The sequence below is a fragment of the Marmota marmota genome, unplaced genomic scaffold, assembly GCF_001458135.2.
Source record: "Marmota marmota marmota unplaced genomic scaffold, marMar, whole genome shotgun sequence".
NCBI lineage: Eukaryota > Metazoa > Chordata > Mammalia > Rodentia > Sciuridae > Marmota > Marmota marmota.
Genome location: NW_026000174.1, coordinates 18,484,563 through 18,491,994, shown reverse-complemented (window position 1 = coordinate 18,491,994; position 7,432 = coordinate 18,484,563). Strand labels below are relative to the sequence as shown.

Below are 7,432 nucleotides of genomic sequence, written 5' to 3'. Positions count from 1 at the left end.
AGACCAAGGTGGAAGAATTTCCAATGTTGCTGAAAACCGGACGAGTCTTCGGCTGAGAAACGGTCGAGACTTCGGATCAAGTTAGTTGCCTGCAGAACTTACTTGGACTGTGATTGAAGCTAGCTGCCTGCAGAATTTACCTTGACTGTGATTTACCGGGACTGTGAGTTAATCTATTGAGACACTGCTTTACCTGGACTGAGACAACAAACTGTAATCTACAACAAATTGTAACTCGGTATCTTTGCTAACAGTGTCATTGCTGGTATAATTTTTCCAAGGGCTTCTTGCATGGAGCCATCGATTGGCTTGGTATTATGGCATTTTGTATCCTCCCTTTCTGTTTGTAGCAGGTTATTTATGGTGTTTCTGTAAAAACCACTATGGTCATTATTTAAGTTAAACAAAAGGGGGAAATGTTAGAGTCTGTAAACAAGTCAAAATAACACCTGGCATTTTGCCAGGGGAATGTTAGAGTTCGTAAACAAGTCTGGATGGTGCCTGGCAAAATGCCAGAGGGAGTGGTTTGAGAAGTAACAAAAACAAGCCATTAAGTGTGGAGATTCCTTATTGGTTGACTGATAATTAGATAAGCTGTGTGGAATGTATAAATACTGCTCCTGTCCTGCAATAAACGGCTCCTACTCCTGCTGTATCAACGTACACAAGTTATTCGTCACCCCCCGGTTATTTTGCTGCAGCCGGACTGCGGCACTAAAGTTGTATTCTTTCTAAATAAATAGCTGTTTATTTTCAAATTCTTATTTTCTAAAGAAAGCCCTTCAATTTGAATACGCTTAAACTCTAGAAAACCTAGATCTGAACCTGGCAGTCTACAGGGAGACAGGGAAAACCAGTCCATGTGAGAAGAGAACAATCCTCTCCCTACCCCACCTTTCTCACACAGAGACACATGTAGGCACATAGAAACACATAGATACAAACATATCCCACACACTAGAAGAGAGACCATGTAGCTTAAAGGGACTGGATGTAAGTTAGTTCTTATGAATTTCAAACTGCCAAATAAAAAAAAATTAGTTACACTCTATCTGGGTTCTATGATAAACTTCTACAAACTGTGTTAGGTTATACACTTTTGGCTGATGTGGGATGAAGTGAGATGCTGTTCCTTAAACCAGAGAAGCTTCTTGATTTCCACACTCAGGACAGTGGTATAGAATGAATGCTCTTCAATCTGCATCCACAATAAACAAACACTGGGGTGACTTTGGCTTGGTTTTCTATTCTGTAACATCGTGGCTTACTTTGAAAATCCATGGTTTACACTCCTTACCTCTTCTCACAATGTCCTCTTCCTTTTCTTTATGCTTTGCTGCATTTTATAGGCCGTTGCATATATTCATGATAGTTTTGATTCTTCTGGACTGTAGTGTGTACATTTTTGTACTGGGATATCATGCCATCTTTGGTTATAATGTTATAATGTACAAATAAAAATACAGAGAAAATCTGTCATCTCTGTTTTATTTATTTCCTTTAGTTCCCCTATTTATCGTGGTAATGCTTATTTGGGAGAAACTGAAAATATCAAACACATGTTTTCTTAAACTATCTTAATGTCTCAAAATACATTTTCGTTAAAGAAAATGGTTTCATGGATCCATAAAACATCATGTCTTTTGTCTTTATTGTGTTACCTGAAAAAATATTTAGGTCTCATAAAGAAATAGATTCAGGCTAATAAAGGAAACTCTTCACATTATTTTCATCATATCTGAGACCCAAGTAAAATGACCCTTTTTAATCTAACTAAAAGGAGAGTGACAGTACATAATATATGATAGATTTTCTAGCTACTGATAGATTTGAACACCAAATTAATATTCATATTTCAATATATACCTTGTAAAATATTCCAGCTACTTCATGATAGACTCTGAGTCTGTATCCAAAAGAAAGCAGCCAAGATCAAAGTCCAAAGCAAAGCAAGACAGGTCAGATTGAAATATAAGATAAAGTATGATATGCCTTATTTCTTCTCTCCACTGGTTTTAAGATTATAAAAACAGGTACAATAACATTCTGAGAGTATGACATGTAATTCATGCTCCTGTCACTTATTTCCTAGGTTGACTATGTGCACTTTTTCTTTCTTGACTTTTCAGAAGCCTTTACAATTATTTATGTAAAAACATGGGGGAAAAAAGGATCACAAAGACATGCACTCATTCCTCTGTCTTCTTTGAAATTCTACTCTACAGTTAGAATAAGCTAAAGTTCATGTACATCAAGCAGAAGGTTTCTAGTGTCTTACTTCTTTTGTAAACCTAAGCAAAACACCTTCTGGAAACCTTCTCTGAGTTCTATGTTTCGAAGTGCATAAACAACAGGGTTGAGGGAAGGAGGGATGGTATTGTGCAGCACGTTGAGTAGAACTGGAATCAAAGCATTCTTAGTCTCTGTCAGGTGAGTTACTGAAACCACTACAACAGCTGTGTAGAAGAAGAAGATGAGGATGAGATGGGAGCTGCAAGTGCTCAGAGCCTTGGAGACAGCTTCAGCAGAGTTCAGCCTAAAGATGGACCGCAGAATCAGGGTATGGGACAGTATAATAAGACTTAGATCACTCCCCATTCCAAGCCATGGCACAACCAATTGACAAATACTATTGGGCCTCCTATCATCACAAGCCAGGCTTGTGACCTCAAGATTAGAACACAGACAATGTTCATTTTCATTCCTGGAACAGTAATGACACTGAGCTACAAGTACAGGCACTGGAATGACAAACAAGCCATTTCTAAGCACCATAAACAGGGTAGATTTGGTGATGAAGGAATTGGTGACAATCAGTGGGTAGTGAAGAGGATGACAAATAGTTACATATCTATCAAAAGCCATGCAGAGGAAGACAACAGACTCCATGCCTAGAAAACAGTGAATGGCATAAATCTGAACAAAGCACTCTGGGAGGCTAATGGCCTTGGCATCAAACCAGAAGATGGCCAGGATCTCTTAGGCACAATGGTGGTGGCCAGACCCATATACACCACAGAAAGGATGCTCAGGAAAAGTACATAGGCTGCTTCAGAGAAGGGTCCTGGTAGATGGTAGTGAGGATGAGGATGTTTGCACCAATTGTGGAGAGATAGAGCAGTGCCAAAGGCAAGGAGAGCCAGTGCTGCCAGCTGTGAATGCCTGGGAATCCCATCAGAATGAACTCGGAGACCTGGAATTTGGAGCTATTGGAGCCCTTGAAAGATGCAGACATATTTTTCTATGAGAAAAGGAAAAAAATTTCAGCATTGTTATCTCTGAATATTATCATTATTAAACATTATTTTGAACTCTCTCTGGATAGATTGGGGCTATAACAAAATGACTGTTCCAGTCTATCTCTTACAATAATTTACAGTGAATTATAAGAAAATTCTAGGATTTTAGCAAGAAAGGAAACTTAAAAGTCACAGTTTTGTGACTGGGTGTGCAACTTGGTGGCAGAGTGCTTGCCTAGCATGCATGAGCCTCTGGGTTCAATCCCCAATACTTCCAAGACAATAACAACAACAACAAAGAAAATTATTACATTAACTATCTAGAGAAATTAATCATGAATCTCAAATATCCTTTTGTATCATATTCAATTATCCCATGCTAGAATATTTATGTAATGATTCTAGCCTTTCTCCAACTTTTTTTTTTATTTTTTCTGAAACTTTTGCAATTAATTGAATGTTCTTGTTTTCTTCATATTAATCCAAGGTTCCTTGACTCAGGTGTTTATTAACTAATAATAACTAGACTTTTAGTGTGGAATTATAAATGGGTGATGACATTTTTTGGCCATTTCATTACAAGTTGATTCCATTGACATTTTATTCTAGTCTACCAAAATTTTGTAATAATAAACTTCAGTGGCTTTCGGAAATAAATTATTTCACAGATTGGGGGTAGAAATATTTCCTTTCATACTATTTTGTGTGCCCATCTAAGGAGATCACAAAGAATTGATTAACAGGAAATTAAGTTATGGTAGATGAATATTTCAAATAAGAATCATATAATGGCATAGATCTTAGCACTTTTTTCCCTAGCTGAGTTCTAAAAAACTTTGAAAAGTGGGATTAAGCGTAAGCAATATGATTTTTTAAAAAATCATTATGCTAAAAACACTGAATATGATTTCCACCATCTTAAAATTTTTAGTACATGATACAGAATTGTTGATGATAGGTACAATGTTGAACAAAAGGTCTCTGAGATTTGTAAACACTGAGTAGGAATTTTATCCTATCTAGCAAGATGACTTATCTATCATATTGAGAAAACTGTCAGGGGATGCTCAGAATTGTTAAAAATTAAATAACTAGACTTATTATCAAAATTAGACTTATTATCTTTCCTCAAAAATTCTTGCTTTTCATATTGTCTTTATCTTGTAAGGTCACCCAACCAGTCAAGTCTGAAACAGGTTTTGAGGTAATGCAGACTTCTTTCTCTTTTCCAGAAATTAGAGGAAAATTCCAAAAGAGAACTGGAATGGGAATCATTTGGTTATGCAAAACCTGCTATTTCTGTGAAATGCTTATTTATCACTTTATAGCCTCATGTTGCATAGCCATTTCTCTTTGATGTATTCTCATTTGTTTTCTTTTTTTAAGCTACATGTTTTATTTATTTAATTTATTTATTCACTATAGACAAATTGTAGTTGTATTTATTTGTGGGGCACATAGTGGTGTTAAAATTTTTAATACATTGTGAAAAGATTAAGTTAAACATATTAATGAACTCATCACCCCAAATATTTAATATTTAATATATAATATTAAATAAATTTGTAATATCATTTACAAATCTATTCTCAGTGATTGAAATATTCAGTAATCAATTATTAAATATATTCAGGATTCTGTATAATTGACCTAAAAATCAGAATTATTTCTCCCATCTAACAGAAGTGTTGTCACCTTTTGCCCTCAGCTGCCCATTTTCCTAACCTGCAGACTCTTATAAACACATTTATGCTCTCTGCTTTCAGAAGTTCCTTTGTTGTAGATTCCACATGAGAGAATATGCAGTATTTGTCTTTCTGTGTTTGGCTTATTTCACTTGGCATAATGTTCTCTAACTCAATTAATGTCACAAAAGGCAGATTTTCTTTTCTAAGTCGAAGTATTATTTGTTTATATATATCACCCCTCTTTATCTGGACTTCTCTTGATGGGCACTTAGATTGAATCCATAACTTGGCAATTGTAAATAATATGGCAATGAACATGAATGTTCAGACATCTCTTTGAGATATTGACTTAAAACCGTTTGTGTACATACCCAGAATAGAGACTGCTGGATCACAGAGGAATTCCATGTTTACTTTTCCCATATTCTTCTAAATGTTTCTCCCTGGTTGACATTTGTTTCTCCCTAGTGATCCAATTAAGAGAAGCAATGAATCTGAGCTTATAGAAAAAGCATTGCTTGCCATTTTTAACAATTAGATTCTAACATGACATAAAATGTGATTTGTTATGAATGCATTTAATATTCTATAAATCCTATGTTCTTTTACAGACAGGTAAATTCTCTTATACAATATGATTTGAATATTTTCTTATTCTACACTTAGTGCCTTTTGCAGAGGCTTTACAAGAATCTGTATTCTACTAGGGCAGAGAGCAAGGTCAATCTCTTCCAGGACATTAGCAATACAACATATTGTTTAGAATGAGATCACAAATGATCTGAGGGTTAGCCAGTGTGCCCTTGATATGGTTTAGAACTTACTATGGTAATGAAAAGAGACACAGTCCGATGTCTTCACAATGGAAACAGTTTCTTACTAGGCAAACAGCATTTTGAGAAAAGCTTTATTATGAGATCAGGATTTATTCTGAAAAGAGATATGACACACAAATTATGAACATCAAGAATTTATGGGGGCTGGGGATGTGGCTCAAGTGGTAGTGCGCTCGCCTGGCATGCCTGCAGCCCAGGTTCGATCCTCAGCACCACATACAAACAAAGATGTTGTGTCCACCGAAAACTAAAAATAAATATTAAAAAATTTTTAAAAAAGAATTTATGGGAAGGAGTAAACAGCTAAGTGATGTAAGGGCAATAGGCCTCCTTTTGAGACATGAGAAGAAAAAGGCCCACAGAGAAAGGGAATTCCTAAGATGTTAAATCCCAAAAATGCAACAAGAAGGTTAGCTCAGAAATGTTTTTTCATTAATGCAATCTAAGAACCTATATATTTCTATTTAGAAAGATATGTCATTCATGAAACCAAAGTATTCCTATGACAGGTGGAAAATTTTGAATTGTTCTTCTGATAAAAATTAAGAGAATTTAAAATTATGTGGTTAGGAGATTTCTTTAAATATTTTTTTAAAAGAAAGGGTTTATTCATTCAAAAATAGAGGGAAAATTTCTACTGTTGGAGAACATGGTAGGGTTTTTCAAAGTAACTGATAAAGTAACTGTTGCTGGTCTCCTGGAAATTATGGTCTAGGAGGGAAAAAAGAGAGATTATTATTCTTTAATAAAAGAGTACTGTGGGCTGGGGTTGTGGCTCAGTGGTAGAGCGCTTGCCTAGCGTGTGCAAGGCCCTGGGTTCAATAGTCAGCACCACATATAAATAAATAAAAAGGAAAGTATTGTGTCCAACTATAACTAAAAAATAAATATAAAAAAAAATTTACAAAGAGTATTCTCTCCACTACTAATAAAAAGCAAACAAACAGAGAATTATAGACTGAGATGTTGCTTTAAACAAAACATGAAAACATATTATGAATGGAATGTATGGATTTTCTGAAATAAGGAAAATATTTATCAAAGGCCAAAGACTTGAGTAGGATTTCAGTATCGTTATGTTTGAGGGGTGAGAAGTGAAAGTATTCTGACAACATAAAAATGCTAAGATGAGAGGTGGCATGGAACATTTAATGCAATAAAAACTAAGTGTGGCTGGAACCCCCAAGATGTTGGGGGGAAATGGGCTATGGTGTGAGATGTTGTTCTTGAGATAATAGGAACCAGAGATTTTTAAATAAATTTATGTCAAATATTATGGTGCCACTGGAAGTTTTCACAAGTAATTCAGGCATAGTAACAATGTGGAAAACACATTGTAACAAGACTAAGGATAATTTGGATAGACAGCTGCAAGAGTAATTAATTCAAGGGAGAGAGGGGTACATCTGGAACAAAGCAGGACAGGGAAAGATGAAAAGTAAAGGTGGATGGATTTAGAAGACATATATGGGTGACATCAATAATACTTATGACCCCAAAATAATCCTAAGGTCCCAGAATATGCAGTGGGATGGAATGAGATGTTATTAATATACCTAGGTGTGATTAGAGAAGGATGGATTGTAGAAGAGAGTAGGTGCAGAATGGTCATGTTGAACGTGAGGTGTGTGACTTGAACAAGTGAACAATGGGAACAAGTGGGAAGATA

General features: G+C 35.5%; 1 pseudogene; it reads right to left on the bottom strand.

Annotated features, from left to right (window-relative positions):
• Positions 1-2,238: 2,238 nt before the first annotated feature.
• Positions 2,239-3,235, bottom strand: LOC107133640 (annotated as a pseudogene).
• Positions 3,236-7,432: the final 4,197 nt, after the last annotated feature.